Consider the following 24,182-nt stretch of genomic DNA (forward strand, 5'->3'; position numbering starts at 1 on the left):
GGCTGCCCACTTCCGGTCCCCACGACACCCCCATGTCTGGGGCATACGTTGGGTTTTTACGGGGGGTTGTTTCAGTGGGAGATTCCGTGGTTTTAGACAAGCTGGGGAACAAGGACCTACTGTATAGCACAGGGAACTATATGCAGTATCTTGTAATAACTTGGAAAAGAATCTGAAAAAGAATAGGTAGATATAGATACACATGTGTAACTGAATAGCTGTACACCTGTAAGTAACACAACATTGTAAATTAACTATACTTCAATAAAAACAAATGGTTACGGCATTCCCATGTGGCTCTGCAGGTTAAGGACCCCATGTTGTCACCCCAGAGGCTTGGGTCACTGCCGTGACATGGGTTCGATCCCTGGTCCAGGAACTTCCGCACACTGAAGGCTCGGCCAAAAAAAAATGGTTAAAAAAGGTAGGAAGGTGAAAACGCTCGTTCTAGGTGCTGAAGGGTTTGACAAAATGAGGAACTTAAAGGCAAGAGACACAGGGTCAGGGTAAAAGAGAAGGGTGCCCTGGATGATAAAAATGAAACTCTGCATTTCTAAATTCCCTCCTGTCTAGAGCAGCTCATTGAAACTTTCAGACGCCAGTGTATTCTTACAGCTTCTTTTAGACAACACGGAGGTTTTATTTCTGTATTAGAGCTGTGGGAGCTGTGGGCAGTGAATGGCCATCAGCCTGCAGGAGTGTTGGGGACAGCTCTGTGGCTCCTGCCTGCCAGACAAAGCCTGGAAGGAGCAGTAAGGGACAGCAGAGCCAGCCGGCTGTGGGTGGTGGCCTGGGGCCAGAGAGAGCAGGCAGAGACAAGGCCCCATCACTCCCAGGGCAGAGGCATAGACAAAGCCTGAGGCAGTGGGAGCCTGGGTAAATATCACCAGCCCCCTCCCCCGACACCTGTCTCTCCAGGTGAGGGCTAGGGTGGAGGGAAGCCAAAGCTGGTTTCCTCCCCTCCACCTCACATTCACCTCCTGCGTCTTCCTGAGGTGCCCCGCTTTTTCCTTTCCTGCCAATTATTTTCCATTTTATTTTAAGGCTGCCATAGAAGACAGGTGCATTGAATATTGGGAGTTCCCATTGGGGCTCAGCAGGTTAAGAACCTGACTAGCATCCATGAGGATACAGGTTCCATCCCTGGCCTCGCTCAGCGGGTTAAAATTGCAACCTTGCTGCAAGCTGCCACGAAGGTCTACAGATGCGCCTCGGATGCCACATGGCTGTGGTGTAGGCAAGCAGCTGCAGCTCTGATTCCACTCCTGGCCTAGGAACTTCCCTATCCCGCAGGTGTGGCCATAAGAAGAAAAAAAGTGAATAAAATATAAATTAAAATTATATGCATGTTAAATTTATCTCCTCACTCAGCAAATACCCCAGGCCTCCCTGGCGTGTGCATGGGACATAGCGACGAGCAAAGTGGAGGTAGCCCTGAGCCACAGAGGAACCATGAAGTAACAGGCAGCAAGTACTTAACCTTGCTTTGATTTGAAAGGAATACCTATTTTTTAAGCAAATCGATGCATATCCATTTGACACCGAGTCAGTGGGAGAAATGTAAGGGTTTGAAAGATACGGCCCAAGAGTTTAAATTTTCTCTCTGCCCTCTAAGCCATTCAAAGGAGACAGATTCCCTGAGCCTCCTGCTTCTTCCTAGAAGAAACCATCAGAAGCTGGGTACCACTTTGGGGTCCTAACCATCTTCATCACCTGACTTTAAGCAGGTTGATGCTACAGGTCAGGAGTATTCATAGTCCCAGACCTGCTTCATCAGCATTACTTGGGAACCCGTTATATCAAATCTAGACTCCAGCCTAGACCTAGCCCATCAGAAACTCCAGGCGTGGGGGCCAGCAGTCCATGTTTCAATACTCCTTCTGGGGACTCTGGTGCACAGGAGCAGGAAAACCACTTCCTTAAGATAATGTCCATCAAAGCCACCCCCGTGGCACGCTCTTTGCCTCCATATGCTCCCGCTTCCTTATTTCGCACACCTGAAACCCCTTAGACATCATTTGTGGGCTGATCCTTAGGCGAGAAAAACACAGGGATCAAAGTTTGATGGCTCAGCATAAAATGAGGTTTACCAGGTTCCCCTCTGGGCTTTGAATGCTGCTTCAAATGGCTGTGCTTTTGCTGGGCTTTCTGGCTGCTTCTGTGCTCTCTTGTCCAAGCATCGCCCTGGGACGCAGCTCCAGGAAGACCTCGCCATCTTGCTCTTTCTTGAGACTCTGCCATGGGTCCCCTCCCATTCTCTTGACACTTTCATGCCCTAAACATGCCAGGGGACAGGACTCCCCACTCTGAAAAATTCTACCCCTGCCTGCCAGACTCTCATCTGATTGGCCCTTGCTGCCAGAGGCTTTGCCTCCAACCCGCTGTCTCTGATTGGTGGGCATCACCTGTTACATCTTCCACCTGCCGGCCACTGGTCCTGCTGCGAGACTCTCCTGACTGTGGATGCTTATTGTGGGGCTGGGGGCGGAGGAATCCACGTGACCCTGACAAGAGACCTACAGTACCTTCTGTTTCCAGGTCTCAGGGACCCATGGACAAACACCTTCCTGTTTCAGCAGACAAATGAGGCTATATGCTAGGTGGTGAAGAGAGAGAGAGTTGTGTTGTGCAGGAAATCCTGTATCACATACCTAACAGCCTGCAATATGTGGAAATCTTATGGGTAAAAGGTGTGTTGACAATTCAATAACCTATATGGAACAAGAATTACCTCCCGGGGCCACTTTGATTCACTCACCGGGACTCAGCTTCCCAGTCACTGGTGAGTTTCACATCCTCGTCCTCTGCTGTGTCCTCGGGCCTAGCGAAGTACAGACTCGGGTAGCACTCAGTAGACAGGTGTAGAATAAACAAAGGCACCTGTCTGTTGCCCTTTCTTCTTTTGCTTTCCAGCTAATGGATAAGGCAGCTTAATCATCGCAATCCCATGCTCATTGGCTGTCATCGGGCGAAGCATCCGGACTCAGAACCACTGCTGAGGCCCAAAGAGAACAGAGAGGATGCAGGTTCTGCACAACACGGCACACGGTCCTGGGAACCAGACAACAGGCCCGATCCCGCTGCTCAGCCTCTGTTTAATGGAATGACGCGTAACGTACACCCAGATGTCTCAGTTTCCTCACCTGCAAGAGGGTGAAGCTGGATTGAAGAGTTTCAAGATGCCTCCCTGTCTCTACCATGCTTGGATCTCATAGTGGATCAGAGGCCCTGGAATGCATAGATAAAGGTAATTAGTATACACCAGACTGCCCTGTGCCACATCCAGGTGAGAAAACCATCCACGAAGTGTTTTTTTGTTTTTTTTTTTTAATGTGGAACATCCAGATGCATATAAGCCAAGTGGACAATGCTTTTTATCCTAGCTGCATTCCATTTGCTCTAAAATGAAAAACTGACCTGATGGGCTTAAACCAAGCAAAGCTGCAGGGCAGAGCTCCCTGGCGGTGCAGCAAGTTCAGGATCCAGCATGGTCCCTGCTGAGGCTTGGGTGGTGGCCACGGCACAGGTTCTATCCATGGTCCAGGAACTTCTGCCTGCAGTTGGCATAGCCAAAAAAAAAAAAAAAAAAAAGTAAAGCTGCAGGGACAATAAGTAAACCGGGGCAGGGGGAAGATGTTGAGGATAAGAGTGAATATTACTATTTGGCTTGGAGTGGTGATTTCAAAATCAGATTAGGCCCACCGACTTCCTTAATACAGGAGTCAGTCCCTACTTCTGTAGCCTTATGGTCTACCCAGTCCCTCAGGCACGTGCACCTTCCATTATTCCCCTGGGAATTTGCATGAGCTTGTCCCACTGCCTCAAATGTCCTTTCCCCAGCTCTCTGCTGGACTGGCTCCTTCATGGCATCCTGGTCTTGGTGAAATATCACCTCCTGTGGACACCATTCAGTACCACCTGCCGATGCCCTGTTCAGTCACTGTCCCCTTTCCCCAATTTATTTTCCTCATAGCACTTACCTGAAATTATACTCATTATTTTTAGCTTGTTTAATGATTTGTCTCTCAAACCCCCATGTGGCTTCTTTAGTAAGAAGGAATCTATCCACAGTGCCCAGAACAGCATCTGGCACAGAGAATGTGCTTAATAACTATTTGTAAAATGAATGAATAAATATGCAGGAGTTTTTTGTTGTTGTTTTTGGCTGTACTTGCAGTGTGCAGAAGTTCCTGGGCCAAGGACTGACCTGCACCGCAGTTGTGACCTGTGCCACAGCGGCAGCAAAGCTAGATCCTTAAGCCACTGTGCCACACAGGAACTTCCTATGCGGTTTTTCATATATAATTTAGGGGGGAGTGGATCAAAGGGGTTTAAACAAAAGGAACCAAAGCAACTTAAATGATGTTAAATAGTCTATCAAGATAGAGGAGAATCCTGGAAATTATTTATGCTGAGAAAAGGTGAAGACAGAATCTTAAAAGCACACGTTTCAAGCTACCACCATGGTTTGAACTTCCTAGATTCAAAACCTCAGTTCTATTAATTCATTAGACCATTATTGAGCATTTACTATGCCTCAGACACTGTTTTAGACTCTGTTGACACAGGGGTGCATAAACAGGTTCATTCTCTGCCATCAAAGAGTTTACATTCTAGTAAAGGACATAGGTCATGAACAATTTTAAAATACAGTAAACAAATAAATAATCAGATAAGTACTGTGGAGAAAAATGGCACAGAGCATATATGCCAATTCAATATAGAGTTCTCCGATGGTTGGATGGATGACTGGATGTGCGGGTGGTTGGATGGGTAGATGGATGGTTGGATGGATGGGTGGGTGGGTGGATGGATGGTTGGTTGGATGGATGGGTGGATGGATAGATCTACACCGATGAGCTTGGAAAACATCTGTAAATCGTCACCATGAAGTAAGAATCACCTTCAAACTCTGGCCAAACTTGTTGCTATCATAATGCCCACGATAGACCAGGAAGCTCATCTCTGTCCAGTATCTTTCCTTCAATCTCTCCTCTGACTCTAGTGCAGCCAAGCAAGGGGGGTGAGGGACTGATGGATGAGAAGCCACTGAGCAAGCCCCCCTTCTTCATGCTTATAGAAGCCTGAAGTCTGCTCAAACTGAGCAAAGAGGAATTTCAGCATTTCACTGAAGTTTAGGATTCTCTATTTATACAGCAGATTCAATATATTGCTGACATGCAACATCATCTACTTATTATATATTTTTATTACCTGCCTTCCTCTACCAGAATATAGGTTCTCTGAGGGCCAAGAATGGGTCTACTTTTTTTCACTAACTTAGAGCAGGTAAAGCTAGAAGAGCTCCTATTTCATATTAAAGCACTTAATAAACATTTGCCAAAATAGACAAAAAAGGCATGTCCATTAATAAGATGCAAGAAAGTTAAAAGCAAAACCACACGTGGGAAAAATATATTTACAACACATATCACAAACGATTAGCATACAAAATATGTGGCAATACCTGCAAATTAATTCGACAACAAATCCAATAAAAATGCAGCAAAAATACTTCAATACTTGACAAGAGAGGCAAGACAAACATATTAATTAGATGCTTCTGTTCATTAGTAATGAGAGAAATACAAAAATAAACCACAACGAGATTCCGTAACACACCCACCAGAGTGGCATACATTTAAATTCCTATCATCATCCAGGGTTGGCTGGAAAGGGCAGCAGTGGGGGCTTCTACACACTGCCGTGGAGGTGGATTTAGTGTAACCACTCTGGAAAACATGTGATGTTGCTTGGAAAAGTTAAAAATGTCTATGCGCCTGGACCTTGCCATTTCAGTTGTAGGCGTACACCCTAGAGCCATCCTTAAGCTCTGCTCCATCTGTACGTACAAGAATACTTATGGGAGCATCGGAGTCATAGCCCAAAATGAAAAAAATCCAACATTCATAAACTTTACTAAATAAATCATAGATTATTTATACAATGAAAGGCAACAACAAACACAAAGAAACTGCAGGGCACATACCCACAGAGACCAACCTCAGAAACACAATGTTAAAAGTGTAAGGTAGGAGTTCCCGTGGTGGCACAGTGGTTAATGAATCTGACTAGGAACCATGAGGTTGCAGGTTCGATCCCTGGCCTTGCTCAGTAGGTTAAGGATCTGGCGTTGCCGTGAGCTGTGGTGTAGGTCGCAGACGCGGCTCAGATCCCACATTGCTGTGGCTCTGGTGTAGACCGCAGCTACAGCTCTGATTTGACCCCTAGCCTGGGAACCTCCATATGCCGAGCGAGCGGCACTAGAAAAGGCAAAAAGACAAAAAAAAAAAAAAAAAAGTGTAAGCTAATTAGAATACATGGAGTATGACTGAACTTACATGATGACAAAATGTTGGAGTTCCCGTTGTGGCTCAGAGGTAATGAGCCCGACTAGTATTCCCGAAGATGAGGGTTCCATCCCTGGCCTCACTCAGCAGGTTAAGGATGTGACATTGCCATGAATGGTATGTAGGTCGCAGATGAAGCTTAGATCCCTCGTTGCTGTGGCTGTGGTGTGAGCTGGCAGCGGCACCTCCAATTCGACCCCTAGCCTGGGAACTTCCGTGGGCCATAGGAGCAGCCCTGAAAAGCAAAAAAAAAAAGAAAGAAAAAAAAAAGACACAATGTTAACTACTGTATATTGTCTGTTTACCCCACAAAAAAAGAATAAAGTACTACATAAAAAACAAAGACTTTTTATGGAGGTACGGCTAATTTACAATGTTGTGTTAGTTTCAAGTGTATAGCCAGGTAATTCAGTTACACACACACACACACCCCCCACATACTCTTTTTCAGACTCTTTTCCATTATAGGTTGCTATAAGATACTGCATAGAGTTCCTTGGGCTATAAAGAAGGTCTTTGTTGTTTATCTATTTTATATACAATAGTGTGTATCCGTTAATCCCAAACTCCTAATTTATCTCCCCCTGGCCCTGCTACCCCCTTTGGTAACCTTGAGTTTGTTTTTTATGACTGCTGGGCTGTTCAGCGATTGTTTAGAGATCACTGAAGGGGGATGTGATGGAAGGACGTGCAAAAGACATCTAAGATGTTGGCACTGCTCTTCCTCTGGGTAGAGGTTAAGAGATGTTCCTTAATTGCTTTTTAGCAAGTGTGCATGTTTTACACACATCTTCATCGGGCCCTGCTGCACCAGTGCTGTGTATACTCCCAGGTTTTGGTGCCGCATAAGAACAAGGGGTGGGGAGTTCCCATCGTGGCTCAGTGGTTCACGAATCTGAATAGGAACCATGAGGTGGCAGGTTCGATCTCTGGCCTCGCTCAGTGGGTTAAGGATCCACCGTTGCTGTGAGCTGTGGTGTAGGTCGCAGACGCGGCTCAGATCCTGTGTTGCGTGGCTGTGGTGTAGGCCGGCAGGTACAGCTCCAATTTGACCCCTAGCCTGGGAACCTCCATATGCCGCGGGTGTGGCCCTAAAAAAAAAAAAAAAAAAAAAAAAAAAAAAAAAAAAAAAGAACGAGCGGTAGGAGGGCCATTGGCTGCTTTCAGTAGCAGACTTTGGATGGGGCTTAGGTCTGCTCATCTGTCTCCTCCTTCTCCCTGGCTCCGCAGCTCCCCGGGGCATGTTCTCCTGAGAGTCAGTGGAAGCAATGAGAAGCCAAGTCCAATCCCCAGGAAGACCTAAAACCTCTGCTCCCAGCACAGACATTCAGATTGAACGGGCTAGCACACGGAATGATGTTCGACCTGATTAACAAACGGGGGAAGGAAATCAAAACCACGCTAAGGTGCCACGTCACACCCACTGGGATGGCTATAATCAAAATGACAGACAGTAGGAAGTGCTGACAAGGATATGGAGGAATTGAAACCTTCATATGTTGCTGCTGGAGATATCAGATGAGGCATCTATCCCGGAAAACAGATTGGCAGCTTCTCCAATGTATAGAGAGGCACCGTGTGGTTCATTTCTATCCTTAGGTATATACTCAAAAGAAAAAAAAAACCATATTTACCGAAAAATCTGTCTATGCACATGCATAGCAGCATTATTCACAATAGCCAAATAGGGGAGACACATCAAATGTCCATGAAGTAATGAATGGATTGAGAATATGGCCTATTATTTGGCCATAAAAAGCAATGAAATGCTGGTAGATGGTACAACATGGACAAGATTTGAATACATTGCACTGAGTGAAAGGTGCCAGATCGAAAGACACATGGTGTTAGATCCCATGTGGAGGAAAGGTCCCTAAAGAAAGAAAGTAGATTAGAGGTTGCGTGAAGTTCAGGGAAAATGGGGAGGGACTTCTGGTGGGTAGGGGGTTCCTTTCTGGGGTGATGAAAATGCTCTGGAATTAGATGATGGCACTGGTTGCCCAACTCTGCGCATACCCCCAAAACCACGGAGTTGTACACTTTAAAATGGTGAATTTTATGGTAGGTGAATTATGTCTCGGTAAAAATAAGATGCGATTGGCCAGAGGAAATCAATGAAATAAGAAAATACAGGGAAATGACTCACCACTAACCAGTGTGGACACCTCATGACATGGCTTTTGTATCCTAATAACCCTTCCAACTCCAAGCTATACATTTGCCATCATCTTCCTTCTCCATACTTTTGTTCATTGATAATCCGTTGGTCATAAAGTATTATAATATATTCAAATATAAAATTAAAATATAAAAAAGAGAGAAAGAAGAAAATACATATGTTCTGGAGTTCCTGCCATGGCTCAGTGGAAACAGATCTGACTAGGATCCATGAGGATGCAGGTTCGATCCCTGCCCTTGGTCAGTGGGTTAAGGGGCCTGCGTTGCCGAGAGCTGTGGTGTAGGTTGCAGACGTGGTTCAGATCTGGCCTTGCTGTGGCAGTGGTATAGGCCAGTAGCTACAGCTCCAACTGGACCCCTAGCCTGGGAACCTCCATATGATGCAGGTGCGGCCCTGAAAAGCAAAAAAGAAAAAGAAAGAAATAAAATGCATATGTTCTGCTTGTTCTGGAAGGAGGGACAGCAAGGCTGCACAGCAAAAGCATTCATGCACATTCCACAGCTGGAGGAAGCACAAAAGTGGAAAAACAATCCAACCTCCTAAAAAGAATTTCCAATATTTTTATAAATTTTAAACATGTTTTCAAAGATTAAAAAGCAGGGAGGGATTCTTATCAGAGAGTAACATGGAAAATTTAAACACACACACACACACACACACACACACACACACACACCACCTCCTATAGAAATCCTTTTAGGATTTCTTGAACCAAGATGGAAATAAACCACAAAACACCCCTAATTAAGGATGAGAAACAACTGGAACTTCTGAAGCATCTGAATTATAAACATTCTTGAAGTACAGATTCATTCCTCTCAAGTACAAACAACATAATGAATGCAGAGGGAGAAAAAAAAAAATCACCTGCTAGAGATCTTTGGAAGATTTCAAATTGCAATTAGCACATCAATGATCCACATACATCTTCTGTTTGTGAAGTACTTCGTGGAATTTTTCCGCAGCGCCTCCAAACAGGTATTCTGTCAAACAACTTAAAAATCTCCTCCCACCCTCTGGTCTTGTTTCCAGATTTGCCATGTGGTTCTGTAAGTTGTTTGCTTAGCAAAAGAAACCTCAGGACTGCTCCTGCCCCAGCCGTCCCCCGCTGGGAATCACCCACGTTCCAGGTCCATTTGGTTTTACTCAGAGCAGATCATGATACATCAATGAATGGGCAGAAAAGAGGTCTCTAAATTCAGGTCTCAGAATTAAGGCGCATGGGTGTTCTGCTTCTGCACACCTGCCCCGTGCCCTGTTCTACACACCAGGCTTATACCAGCCCATGTCAATGCAACACGCCCGAAACCAACACGCCCTCCCATGTGGCAACTCCTCTTGAAAGCTTGGCTTTATCCAAAACGGATCTGACCGTGTTCGGCTCAGATTCGCAACGCTCTGTCTCGCCATCACCAGAATACCCCAGCTAATCAGAAGCAAAAGTTGGCAAGCCAGCAGCACGTTTCAAAGGAATCTTCTCTGCATCAAGATCCAAAGGAGAAGTTCCTGTCGTGGCGTAGGGGAAACGAATCTGACTAGGAACCTTGAGGTTTCGGATTCGATCCCTGGCCTTGCTCAGTGGGTTAAGGATCTAGCATTGCCGTGAGCTGTGGTAAAGGTCACAGATGCGGCTTGGATTCTGTGTTGCTGTGGCTGTGGTATAGGCCGGGAGCTGTAGCTCCAACTGGACCCCTAGCCTGGGAACCTCCATGTGCCACGGGTGTGGCCTTAAAAAGACAAAAGACAAATCAATCAATCAATCAATCAATGGTTAGATGTCTATGGTAATTGTCTTTTTTTTTTCTTCCATTTTTTTTATTACTCAAATGAATTTATCACATCTGTAGTTGTATAGTGATCATAACAGCCTGATTTCACAGGATTTCCATCCCACAGCCCAAGCACATCCCCCCACCCCCCAAACTGTCTCCTCTGGAGACCAAAAGTTTTTCAATGTCTGTGAGTCAGCATCTGTTCTGCAAAGAAGTTCAGCCTGTCCTTTTTTCAGATTCCACATGTCAGTGAAAGCATTTGATGTTGGTGTCTCATTGTATGGCTGACTTCACTGAGCATGATAGTTTCTAGGTCCATCCATGTTGCTAAAAATGCTGGTATTTCGTTCTTTTTAATGGCTGAGTAATATTCCATTGTGTATATGTACCACAGCTTCTGGATCCACTCCTCTGTCGATGGACATTTAGGTTGTTTCCATGTCTTGGCTATTGAAAAGAGTGCTGCAATGAACACTGGAGTACATGTGTCTTTGCGAGTCATGGTTTTCTCTAGATAGATGCCCAGGAGTGGGATAGCTGGATCAAATGGGAGTTCTATGTTTAGTTTTCTGAGGAATCTCCATACTGCTTTCCACAGTGGTTGCACCAATGTACAATCCCACCAACAGTGTACTAGGGTTCCTTTTTCTCCACACCCTCTCCTGCACTTATTGTTTGTAGACTTTGGGATGATGGCCATTCTGGCTGGTGTAAGGTGGTACCTCAGAGTGGTTTTGATTTGCATTTCTCTAATAATGAGTGATGCTGAACATCCTTTCATGTGTTTCTCAGCCATCTGTATGTCTTCTTTGGAGAACTGTCTGTTTAGATCTTCTGCCCATTTTTTGATAGGCTTGTTTGTTTTTTTTTTGTGTGTGTGTGGTATGGAGCTGCAGAAGTTGTTTATAAATTTTGAAGATTAATCCCTTGTCAGTCGATTCACTTGCAAAGATTTTCTCCCATTCCATGGGTTGTCTTTTTGTGTTGTTTAGGGTTTCCTTTGCTGTGCAGAAACTTTGAAGTTTGATTAGGTTCCATTTGTTTATTTTTGTTTTTGTTGTCAATACTCTGAGAGGTGGATCTGAGAAGATGTATGAGGATTTTAAATAAGCTGAATTTTGCTTGTTCATCAGGACGTTCACATTGGCAATCTGTGAACCCAGCCTGAGCATTCACATAGACAGCAACCCAACAAGGTAAAGAGGGGACAGATGAGTCCAAATTGAGACAAATGAGTCCAAAGTGACATGCTGAGCCTGAAACTGAGGTTGATGAGAACATCCCTCAACCTAAATTTGCCCCAATACCAGCTAGAAAATTTCTCCATGGGGGGAAAAATAGTTTTATTTTAAAATATTCAATTCCAAAATATATGGGAAAATGCCTATACCAACACATGTAAAAAATAAAAGCCAAATAAACTTTTAAAAGTGTAAGAGAAAATAGAGAAGGAATATGTGTTCAGTCTTAGAGTAGAAAGTACTTTTTGAAGCAATATAGGACACACCAAACTTGTAAAGGAAATGCAGAGACTGCCAAAATTTTGTTGCACAGAATACACGGATATTTTTAAAAGTAAAATAAAATTGGCATGTGCATACTATTGTATACGGAATGGATGGTCATTGGGGACCTGCTATATAGCGCAGGGAACTCTACCCAATATTCTTTGATCATCTATATGGGAAAAGAATCTGAAAGAGAATAGATGTGTGTACATGTATAAATGAATCGCTTTGCTGTACAGCAGAAATTATTACAACCTTGTAAATCCACTATACTTCAATAAAACTTTAAAAAATAAAAAAATAAAATAAAATGAACTGAAATAGACAAATGGCAATAGTCACAGAATGGAATATTATAGACCCATCACAAAGAATGAGATAGCCATTAAAAGGAAGGTTAGGCTATCTCAGTACTCAAAAATGAACAGTACTCCAAAATATATTAGCATTTTTTAAAGTTTCAGAAAAAATATGTACAGTATAATTCTAAGAAAAAATGGACAGAGGTATGCATGTATGAATGGGTCTATGTATAATAAGAATACTATGTTGAAAATAGTAAAGATGAATTTTATTTCCTCTATAAATCATATTCCCCTCTAGCCCTATCAGCCTATGGCCCCAGGGAAAGGAGCTCAGATGCTACCTCCATATGGAGGAATATAAAACCTGATCACCCAGAAAGAAGAAAAAGAACAAGCTCTTCATCTTCCAGAGGCAGAGCAGAGAGGTCAGAGCTCAGAGGATGCGTAGGAAACCCAGATAAACACGACTACAGCTGAGAACACTGGGGCTAATGGTAAAGATGTAGACATGGCATTGGCAGAGAAGCATACCTGCAGGTAGACGTAGTCAACACAGCATGGAGTGTGGAAGACCCAGAAGCTCCCACCTACTGGGGAGGCAAGGGCAGGCTGAGAGCCTGAGGGAGGGGCAGGGACATGGGGTCAGCGTGTGGAGCCACAAACAGCTGGTCCCTCCGAACGAGGGGACCCGGGGAGGGGGCAGGGTTGGCAGTGGTGGATGATGACACTACCAAAGACCAGGGGAGACCAAGACATCACCCCTGATGGCTTAGGGAAGCTGGGGGCTACTCCCCAGGGAGTAGCAAAAGGATGTCTCAGCTGGAGACCAGGTGACAGCATGTGGATCTCGCCAGCTTGAGTCTCCCCATCCCCCACCCACACACTCCTTCCCTTGTGCAAGGTCACCAGCTTCCCTCCACACAGATGCCCTCTTGAGAAGAAGCCAGGGGAGGAGAGAAACTCGAAAGATGGAGTTAACCCCAAACAGGCTTAACTAGAAGAAACTGAGCCATCACAGACGGTCTGACAGGCATCCCAACGCCATCGTCTGTTGCTCCCATAAGCTTGCATGTTTGTGTACAGAAGCATACAGAAGCCATAACCTTGGGGTACGGATGGGAGGTGTAAAATGCCACATTTTCAAAGGACCACAAAAGGAATTTGAAACTTAGTTGGAAGACAGTGAACACCTGTTATTGACAGGTTGGGTATGAAGGTGGGAGGGAAGCGACAGGTCAGATTCAATCCCCCCCGCCCTGCGCTATCTGCCCTGCCTACTGGGTGGAAGATGGTACCTTTTACCAAGACCTTTAACCCAAGAAGGTGAGCACTTGGGGTGGGCTTAGAGAAGAAAGAGTGAATCTCATCCTGAATCTGCAGCATTTGAATGGCCTCAAGGACATCTTCGCAAAGATGTCCAGGAGGCCATTGGAAGTGCTGATTCCGAAAAAAAAAAAGTTCTGGAAGTCTTCAAAGGACTCAGCAAAGTTGGTACCGAAGGGAATGGCTGAGATGATCCAAGGAAAAGAAGAGGGACTTCCTGTGTTCTTACAGCCAAGTCTGTGTGATCAATCCCCATCCTGACTGGGAACTTCGAAGGGCCAAGACCATGTCTTAGAGACGTCCAACTGCCCTTGAACTGCGCTGAGCAGAGGACAAGGCTCAGTAGATACCCCAAGAGTGACCTGCTAAGTCCTTCCTTTCTTGGTGGCTGGAAAACAGCACGTACCCATGGTCCCTCTTTCCAGAGGAAAAAAAGGATCTCGGTTTGGCAGAGATGTTGCTGCCTTTGTGAGCCTTCCCCTAAGAGGATGAGGGGCCTGGGACCTGGAAAACAATTGTCTGGAGGCCTTGGATGCTGGGTGGCTATGCACCAAGGTGGGCCCTGGATGTCAGGGTCCTGAGTTCTGTTCTGACCCCTCTGGAATGAGTCACTCACTGCTCTTTCTGCTTCAGCCTCCTCCCCGCTCCCACTGCAAACAAAGAGAAGCAGGATGCTTCCTGCTTTGTCTCAGTCGATATACCACCGTGAGTGCTTTAACGGTATGATTTATAAACATCCTACAGATCCAACAGAACCCAACCCAATGGCGTGGGAGGCTACTAGGCTCGGTGTCTGTCTTGGATCACTGCTGATTGGGCTCTTCAGAAAGCAACAGACAGGAGACACCACAGTGTAGCCTCAGGAAAAAATAATTATAAGTGGGAGTCAAGCTGAAACAGTCACACACACTCCTTTAAATTAGTTATTCCTACCAATTTGCCTTTCTTCCAAACTTTTTTTTTTTTTTTTTGTCTTTTAGCCATTTCTTGGGCCACTCCCACAGCATATGGAGGTTCCCAGGCTAGGGGTCAAATCAGAGCTGCAGCCGCCGGCCTACACCACAGCCACTGCAACTCGGGATCCGAGCCGCATCTGCAACCTACACCACAGCTCATGGCAACGCCGGATCCTTAACCCACCGAGCGAGGCCAGGGATCGAACCCACAACCTCATGGTTCCTAATCGGATTCGTTAACCACTGATCCACGACGGGAACTCCCTTCCAAACTTCTTACTCCCCAAAGTGCTGTTACCCCTGGATGAAAGATGCTTAGGTTTCTCATCCAGGCAAACTCCAGCTCACTCTTCAAAGCCCAGCTCAAAGTTTCTCCCTCTGGGAAGCCTCCTCCCCGGGGAAGAGGTGGTGAGCTGTCACAGTGTTTGAATGTGTTTTTTTGACATCATATTATCACCTACTCATACTGACGTCCCCCACCTGCCCTTTGAACTCTTCAAGACTGAGACCATGTTATTCATTTGTTTAAAGCCAGAACCTGAACCTAAAAATCAACACACATTTTTCCCAAAGTTCACAAGTGTTGGAATTCTACCACTGGTCCTTTGCACCTGTGCTGCAGTCTGATGCCTTGGACTTTTCTCCCACGGAGAGAAAGCGTGACCCCAGGCATGAGCCTTACCTCTCACGGGCTGCAACCTCTCTCTCCTTTCGTGGGAGGAATTAAGAGATTCGACACTAACAGGCCACAGTGTACATTTTTGGCAGGTTCAAGCCCAACACTGCATTTCCAGAGAAGCAGCTCTGATGTGTTTTCACGCATTGACGCTTCTGAGTATTTGAAGACAATAGAAGGATGTTTCTGGCTTTATCTGATAATAAAGTTGTCATAATGCATTCTGACATTTTTTACATGTAGTCAAAGCTGATGAAATGGAGATTTTAGATTTTGGCACTGAAAAAGGGCCTTGAATTTCAGCCAGAGGACTCCCAAGAGAAATAAGAGTGCTTTATATTGAAAACCAGGTAGGAAAATGTATTGGACATTCAAGAATGATTTCAAGGTCCAAATTCATCGACCCCACTGTCAGAGAGCTAAAACATCTTCCTAGTGGCCCGACGGGTTGCAGTTCATTATGATGTCACCTTAGAGTGACCTTCTCCACCACGGACTACATCAGAACCCATGGAACCGGGAAGAACTTATTACAAACAACAAAGTGCCAACATTTGTGAAGGTTTTTACATCTTACATTACTACTTGGATTCAAGATATTTCCTATCGATATGTTACCATTCTTATTCCCGGGCACTTTTCTCAGTTACAGATAAAAAGTTACAGTTTCAGGGATTCCTAGGGAATAAATGCACACCCTTCCACATGACCCCACAATCCCACTCTTGGGCATAAGAGTTTCCTTGAAAAAGATACATGTACCCATATGCTCATTGCAGCAATATTCACAATAGTCCAGAGATGGAAACAACCTGAATGTCCAATGACAGATGAATGGATTAAGAAGACGTGGTGTGTGTGTGTGTGCGTGTGTGTGTGTGTATATATATATATATATATATATATATATATATATATACATATATATATATATGGAATACTACTCAGCCATGAATAAGAATGAAATAATGCCATTTGCAGCAACATGGATGGAACTAGAGACTCTCATGCTAAGTGAAGTAAGTCAGAAAGAGAAAGACAAATACCATATGATATCACTTATATCTGGAGTCTAATATACAGCACAAATAAACCTTTCAACAGAAACTCATAGACTTGGAGAACAGAGTTGTGGCTGCCAAGGCGGGGGGCAAGTGGGATGGACTGGGAATCTAGGGTTAATAGATACAAACTATTGCCTTTGGAATGGATAAGCAATGAGATCCTGCTGTGTAGCACTGGGAATTATATCTAGTCACTTATAATGAGCATGATGGAGGCTAATGTGAGAAAAAGAATGTGTGTGTGTGTGTGTGAGACTGGGTTATTTTGCTGTACAGTAGAAAATTGACAGAACACTCACTAAACCAACTATAACGGAAAAAATAACAATCATTATATAAAAAAAGCAGTGCATCCCCACAGCCCCGTCCATTCCAGTGTGCAGCATGACCATAGCTTTTCTGTGTGAGCCGTGTAACAATAATGGCTGAGAAGCACCTGGTTTACACTGACACCAAGTGAATGTAAGATGTGCAGAAAACAGACAATCAAGGAGCACTTGATAGAATGTGGTGTCTCCATCAGAATGTTCCAGAAAAAGACACGCGGACACACACTCCTCTCGGAGCTACTGGGAAATGAAAGAGAATTCCTGAGAGTTATAGAACCGTGATTCTTCCATTCTTTCTCCTCCTAATTCCTCAATAGTGCCTTCTCACCAAATTCTCTATGGCCTGTCCGATACTGCCAGGAAACCAAGTTAAGGTCGTATCTGCTCATCTGACATGTCAACAAACAAGAATGAGACAGAAACTGCACTACAGACACGAGGGTGACGATGTCCCAGAGGGGAGTGGGAACCGTCCAAAATGGGAAAGGTGCAGAGAAAGAGGCTGGACCACGCTGGAAGCAGCCTTAAGGGAAGAAAGAGGACAAGCCAGGCCAGAGCACACAGAGAAGCCTCAGATCTTGCTCTAAGTAATCGTCTGTGACTCCAAGATCAAATACATAAATAACAGGCGATAACGGCTCCATTTGGGGCCATTTAAGCCAATCGCCTGGGGGCGCTGCCCGGTATATGCACATACGCAGCTAAAACCTGATCGAAGGTGCCTGAGAGCCAGGCTGTGCGGAGCAGTTGCCTGAAATCCCCACCATTTCTCCACCGACGCCTCTTTGAAAACGCCTGTGAACTGCTATTAGTTCTGTGAGCTATTCTGGGCTGGCAGAGTTACCTAGTGAGGCTGTGCGGTCAGGCAGCGTGAATTTGGGTAACCTCGGCTGCGCATGCGCCTTGAAGCTGAGGATGCTGTCACAGGTCCAAATCGACAGCAGTGTGGTCACTCTGTCCCAGCCACAGTGGTGACAGGCGGAGGGCTCCTCTTCCACCAGTTCCTCAAAAATAAGAGAGGGTTCGTTTACTGTCCTTGGCTGTACAGCTCCGAAAGCTGATGTGATGTGCTATAATGAACTACAACCTCAGGCTACAAGCTGATGCCTTGAGGGGCTGGGGGAACAGTGTCTCCACTGAGTCCCCAGGATTTCATGCGTCCTGCAGTGCGTTAGGAAGTTGAGAAATGTTTGGTAACTTAGAGCAAGTTGCTAACTTCAAACAAGCTATGCTGGATCCTCTATTCAGAACTCCCAGGAACTTTCAGCATTTGGAGGGTGAAATACGACTCAATTATGATTGGATCCCAGCTGATTTATAAGGCTCTACCAAATATATGCATCTAGGGCACCTCCATTCAAGCTGATTTTTCCTATTTTCAGAAAAAAAAGATGGTGATGGGTAATAACTAGACTTATGGTAGTGATCATTTGACATCTATACAATTATTGAATTATGTTTTACACCTGAAACTTACATGTTATATACCAATTGTACATCAATATTCTTTAAAAAAAAAAAAGGAAAAAAAAGAAAAAAGCACCTCTGCTCTCTATGTAAAGACACTGATATCCTAGATATTTTTTAATAAAGTATAGTTGATTTACATTGTGCCAGTTTCTGCTGCACAGCAAAGTGACTCAATCATATACATGTAGGTGAAGGAAAGGAAGCAAGAAATAGAGAAATCAAAGATGAAATTTAGGAGTTCCCATGGTGGCTCCGCAGTTAGCGAACCCCACTAGCATCCATGACGATGCAGGTTCGATCCCTGGCCTCGCTCAGTGGGTTAAGGATCCGGCATTGCCCTGAATCGTGGTGTAGGTCGCAGACGCAGCTCTATCCAGCATTCCTGTGACTGTGACATAGACCGGCAACTACAGTTCCTATTGGATCCCTAGCCTGGGAATCTCCATATGCCATGCAGATGCAGCAACTAAAGATTAAAAAAAAAAAAAAGATGAAATCTATCAGTCTTATTAACAACAACAACAAAAAAAACCTCTTAAGGAATCAAATAAACTTCAAACAACCATCCCCACCTCCCAACAATAACAAAAACCTCAGTGTGTTCAAATTCTTTGCCAGTCGTCTTGCTGTGACCCATGCAACAAAGGTGCAATTGGTTAAACAATTACTAGAATTTGCCTGATGAAGGGAAATACTCCAAACCACTAAGCAAAGTCTAACCAAACCCCTCATTTCAGATGAGAAGTAAAAAAATTAATACTTTCAAATCTCTAGACAAGTAACATCGCCTTTGCCAACTTTCTAAATAATTGATAGGGTTTTTTTTCCCACTTTTTAATTTTCCACCCAGATATAGGGTACTGTCTCTTAGGCTATTTGTTTCATATGACATGTAACTGAAATTAAAGAAAGCAATACAAAGCAAGCTCCATTCCTATAAACTAACTAATGAGCCCTGTGCTACACAGTAAGTCTTTGTTGTTTATCTCTTTTACATGTAGTAGTGTGTATCTGTTCATTTCAAAATCCTAATTTATCCCTCTCCACCCTTCCCCCTTTGGTAACCACAAGTTTGTTTCTATGTCCATGGGTCTATTTTTGTTTTGTATATAAGTTCATTTGTATCATTTTTTTTCAGATTCCACATGTAAGTGATATTATATGATATTCGTCTTTGCCTGGCTTACTTCACTTAGCATGAGAGTCTCTAGTTCCATCCATGTTGCTGCAAATGGCATTATTTCATTCTTATTCATGGCTGAGTAGTATTCCATTGTGTGTATGGACCACATCTTCTTTATCCATTCCTCTGTCAATGGGCTATTGTGAATAGTGCTGCTATGAAAATTGGAGGTACAGGTATCATTTCATACTACAATTTTCTCTGAATACATGCCCAGGAGTTTTGTTGGATCATACAGTAGCTCTATTTTTAGCTTTTTAAGGAACCTCTGTTCTGTTCCCCATAGTGGCTGCACCAATGCACATTCTCACCAACAGTGTAGGAGGTGAATTCAGTCACTTTTACTGCAGTACGTAGGTCCTCTCCAGCTCTCCCTTTTTTCTATGTATTGCCCTCAAATCAGATCCAACACAACTCACTTCATGTATACGTTCCTCTAAAAGAGTTTGCACAAGAGTCACTGGAAGTTGGGAAAATTGAAACAATAGCGAAGAAAGAGAAAAAATCCTGCCTCCTTCACACCTTATTATCATGCAGTGTTAGACACCTGAGGTTAGATTTTTGAATCGTTCTGTGTTGCTGATGCCTGTAAACAAAAATTTTGTGCCCATATTTTCAGTTCACAAAGAACATTTGCATATGTCCTCTAACGGGGGTCACTTTTGATGCCGAAAAAGAGAAATGTTGCTTACAAGTTGAAATTTTGTAATAAGACATTTCATAAATATCTTTAGATTTTCTTCTACTCTAGTAAGTCACCAGATTTAGCAAATAAAAAACCAAGATATCCACTTAAATTTGAATTTCAGACAAATAATCAAAACTTAATATGTTCATGGACTATTTGGGACACACCGTACAAAAAATTATCTGCAGTTTACCTGAAATTCAGACATAACCAGGCATTCTGGATTTTACCTGGCAACCCTCTTGGTAAAGAGAAACTTAAAAACTCTCTTCTAGGAAGTTCCCGTTGTGGCTCAGCAGGTTAAGAATCCAACTAATATCCATGAGGATGTGGGTTCGATCCCTGGCCTTGCTCAGTGGATTAAGGATCCAGCGTTGCCATGAACTGTGGTATAGGTCACAGATGTAGCTTGGATCTGGTGTTGCTGTCGCTGTGGCATAGGCCAGCCGCTGTAGCTCTGATTCCACCCCTACCATGGGTACTTCCAAATGCCATGAGTGCCGCACTAAAAAAATAAATAAATAAACAGTTCTCTTCTAGCAGGCGTTCTGACAAGTCATTTTCTGAGTAGAGAACAGTAGGAGGCCTCCCTTTTAAAGCAAGTCTGGGGAGTTCCCTGGTGGCTCAGTGGGTTAGGGATGTGGTGTTGTCACTGCTGTGGCTTGGGTCACTGTGGTGGCACAGGAACTTCCATGTGCCATGGGCACGGCCAAAATAATAATAATAAAATGAATAATTGATTAAATGAATGAAGTCTGGGAAAGTAATTTAGTGAAGCAAAGACTCCTTCTGTATAAAAATCAGGGCCCCAAATGTCATTTTTGCACATTTGCATTTACGTTTCTCAAAGGATCCCTCGCCTTTGAAAGCATAATTTTAATATAGGAAGAAAGATCTCAGCTATAGAGTATAACCCTAAAAAATACTTAGGTCACTATATTGTACACCTGCAACTTATGTAACACTGTATGTCAACTACATTTCCATTTCATTCATTTCTTTTTCTTTTCCGGCTGCACCCACAGCATATGGAAGTCCCTGAGCCAGGGACTGAAGCTGACTAACCTCACAGCTGTCGCCATGCTGGATCCTTAACTCACGGCACTGGGCTGGGGATCGAACCAGTGCCTCCCCAGAGACAAGCCAGATCATTAACCCACTGCACCATAGCGGGAACTCCAATTTTTAAAACTTTTTTAAAAAACTTCGACTCAGTGGTACCCTATTGCATAAAAACCTCTATCACCTGACCAGGCCCCTCACATTGCTCTCTTGTTACTATGGACCTTGCACTCTTTCTAAAATAGTAGATAACCCTGCTATTGTATTGTAATAATTTGTTGATCACTCTTGGGTTTGTTTTTTTGTTTTTTTTGTTTTTTTTTTTTTGTCTTTTTGCCTTTTCTAGGGCCACTCCCAAGGCATATGGAGGTTCCCAGGCTAGGGGTCTAATCAGAGCCGTAGCCGCCAGCCTACACCACAGCCACAGCAATGCAGGATCTGAGCCACGTCTGCAACCGACACCACAGCTCATGGCAACGCCAGATCCTTAACCCACTGAACAAGGCCAGGGATCAAACCCACAACCTCATGATTCCTAGTCGGATTCGTTAACCACTGAGCCACGACGGGAACTCCTGTTGATCACTCTTATTTCTGCCTAGAATATAAGGAGTCTCTTAACTGACATAGTGTTAAATTTCTAGGGCTACTGTCTATAGTATCTGACATGTAGTATGCACTCAAATATATTTTGAATAAATGAGTGAATATTCTGTGTCCAAAAAAAAAAAAAATGAAATGAACTAGGAAGAAAGACTTTTCCTGTCTAAGTCTGCTTCAGACCCAAACAACACAGAAATGCATATTCATAAAAGGATTTAGGCAGCAAAGAAAATGACGAACTTCGGGTTTTGTGAAGACAAAGACATTAAAACAAATGAGGAAGAAAAACTGCCTTTGCCAGACATCGTTTTAATCAACCAGAATACGACGGACTCCATGGTATGCTGCTCTTCAAATATGAGGTAGTAATGTTTTACTCTGTTCTTGGCAGAAAGTATAATGTGTATATGAGATAAGCTTAAAGATCGCAGAAGCCAGGTGATTCTGAAATTACAACAGCCTATTTCAGGGCAGATGAATGAGACAGAGTAGGTCGTATGATGAAATCCAGAGCAATGCGGAGGTTGAAATACTCAGTGAAGAGTTAAGGGACCACAGGCAGAAACCAGATTATTCATCCCGCAAATATTCCCAACATCTGTCTCCATCAATTCCTTCCTTCCCGCTCTTGTCAGAAACACAGCTTTCTGGGAGTTCCCATTGTGGCTCAGTGGTAACAGGCCCGACTAGTATCCATGAGGATGCAGGTTCAATCCCTGGCCTCGCTCAGGAGGTTAAAGATCCAGCATTGCCGTGAGCTGGAGGTCTCAGATGCAGGCTGGGATCCTGCATTGCTGTGGCTGTGGATCCAGCAGTTGCAGCTCCGACAGGACCCCTAGCCCAGGGAAACTCCAATGCTGCAGGTGCCGCCCTTAAAAAAAAAAGAGAAAAGGACAGGAAAAAGAAAAAGAAACACAGTTTTCTGTGTGACGTTGTACTGACTATGCCCCGTTGGCGACGGCAGTGTTTATCAGGGTCTTGCATCCAGATTAAAAGTTCCTTTCGCTGGAATTTTTATCCTAGAATTCTATACGCAGAGCTGACATGGAAAAGGAAGAACTGAGGTCACATTCACCTCGGACCTACACAGTGTTTAGAAAAGATAAGGGCAGTGGGGTTCGCCAGCGCATCCTTGGGAAAGCGCAGCCACCTCCAGGGTATAAACAGGGCCGTGCCCCTCCCCACAGGACTTAGGGAGTTCGTGTCCTCATCAATCACACAGGCAAGAGGAGCGATTGCTTTGTTTTGCAGCTGGAGGTCATCAGTATGCTTTTACCCAACTATCACAGTTGTGATTTTATTTTCCTAGAACTTGGTTGTTGAGAGAGGGTATTCCATAACTGTTGGCATCTGTTTAGGACATGAAGCTCAGGTCGGACCAACACAAACAACCAGAGGGCAGGTCATTTACACGAGATAAAAGCAGAGCAGGGGAAAAACTCACAATATTTAGAGTTGAGATATCTTCTCCGTGCAACAGTAGAGACAGAAGGAGCTCCTGGTCTACCAGAGGCGCTCTTGGGGAATCCAAAATCGGTGGCTCCTTCTGAGTGACTGAATTCTTTCAACAACTGTAAAAAGTAAAAGCTCATCTTCCTCCTCTCACTGCCTCTCTTTTTTTTGATGCTTTCAAGTTCCAATACGCCAGTGTATGGCTCCCTAGGCATAGACACGGATCTTCAGACCAACCAAAAAAGCACTTAGCACTTACCAGGAACTTGGCCACAGGTTGGAGCCGACGAGGGATAAAACATCAACAAGGGACAGTCCTTGGCCTTGCAGAGCTTAAGCTTACATTCTCGTAAAGAGCTGGCCTACAAAACAGACAACATTACGGAATGCATTAGAATGTGGTCAATTGGAGTTCCCATTGTGGCGCAGTGGTTAATGAATCCGACTAAGAACCACGAGGTTGCGGGTTCGATCCCTGGCCTCGCTCAGTGGGTTAAGGATCGGGCAATGCCATGAGCTGTGGTGTAGGTTGCAGACGCGGCTCGGATCCTGCGTTGCTGTGGTTGTGGTGTAGGCCGGCGGCTATGGCTCCAATTAAACCCCTAGCCTTGGAGCCTCCATAGGCCACGGGAGTGGCCCTAGAAAAGGCAAAAAGACAAAAAGACAAAAAAAAAAAAAAAAAAAAGAATGTGGTCAATGCCCAAGGAGAGACAGAAAGTGTTCTGAGAACACACAGAAGGAAAAGTTTAATTTAGGTTGTCCTGAGAGATAGCTTCAGAGTCTTAGGAAGTGGGTAAGATTTCATTTGGCAGGTTTAGAGGGGAAAACAAAATTCCTGACCGTGCATTGGTTCCAAGGCAGGGTGGTGATAAATGATGGAGTTTGGACACACAAGCACTGGATGTAGGACGGCTGAGAAAGAACGGGAAGGGTTAAGTTTGAGGGTAGACTGTAAAGAACAGATAGAGGACCCACTGGGATAGATTTTAGTTTGTATTTTGTTTTGTTGTTTATTTATTTCACTCACCCAGTATCTGTTTCCGGTATTCATCCTCCTTATTCTAGCAACAGCACCTGACTTTTCTTTTCTTTTTTTTTTTTATTTGTCTTTTTGTCTTTTCTAGGGCCGCTCCCAAGGCATATGGAGGTTCCCAGGTGAGGGGTGGAATCGGAGCTGTAGCTGCCAGCCTACACCACAGCCACAGCAACGTGGGATCCGAGCCTCGTCTGCAACCTACACCACAGCTCACGGCATCACCGGA

At 44.3% G+C, this 24,182-nt stretch overlaps 1 long non-coding RNA gene across 9 annotated transcripts in view; it reads right to left on the reverse strand.

Moving 5' to 3' along the window:
- The window catches only part of LOC110255655, an 89,809-nt gene that overhangs the window by 46,612 nt on the left and 19,015 nt on the right, over positions 1-24,182 (reverse strand). For 6 of the 9 annotated variants that reach the window (XR_002336262.1, XR_002336266.1, XR_002336263.1 and 3 more), the window contains exons 2-4: positions 23,180-23,282; positions 3,418-3,554; positions 2,759-3,228 (exon numbers count right to left, since the gene is read on the reverse strand). This is a non-coding gene — a long non-coding RNA (uncharacterized LOC110255655). Of the gene's footprint in view, positions 1-2,758; positions 3,229-3,417; positions 3,555-17,306; positions 17,467-23,179; positions 23,283-24,182 lie in introns of all 9 variants that reach the window. The other 3 variants (XR_002336264.1, XR_002336265.1, XR_002336267.1) reach the window with 3 other exon arrangements.

The sequence above is a fragment of the Sus scrofa genome, chromosome 10 (assembly GCF_000003025.6).
Source record: "Sus scrofa isolate TJ Tabasco breed Duroc chromosome 10, Sscrofa11.1, whole genome shotgun sequence".
NCBI lineage: Eukaryota > Metazoa > Chordata > Mammalia > Artiodactyla > Suidae > Sus > Sus scrofa.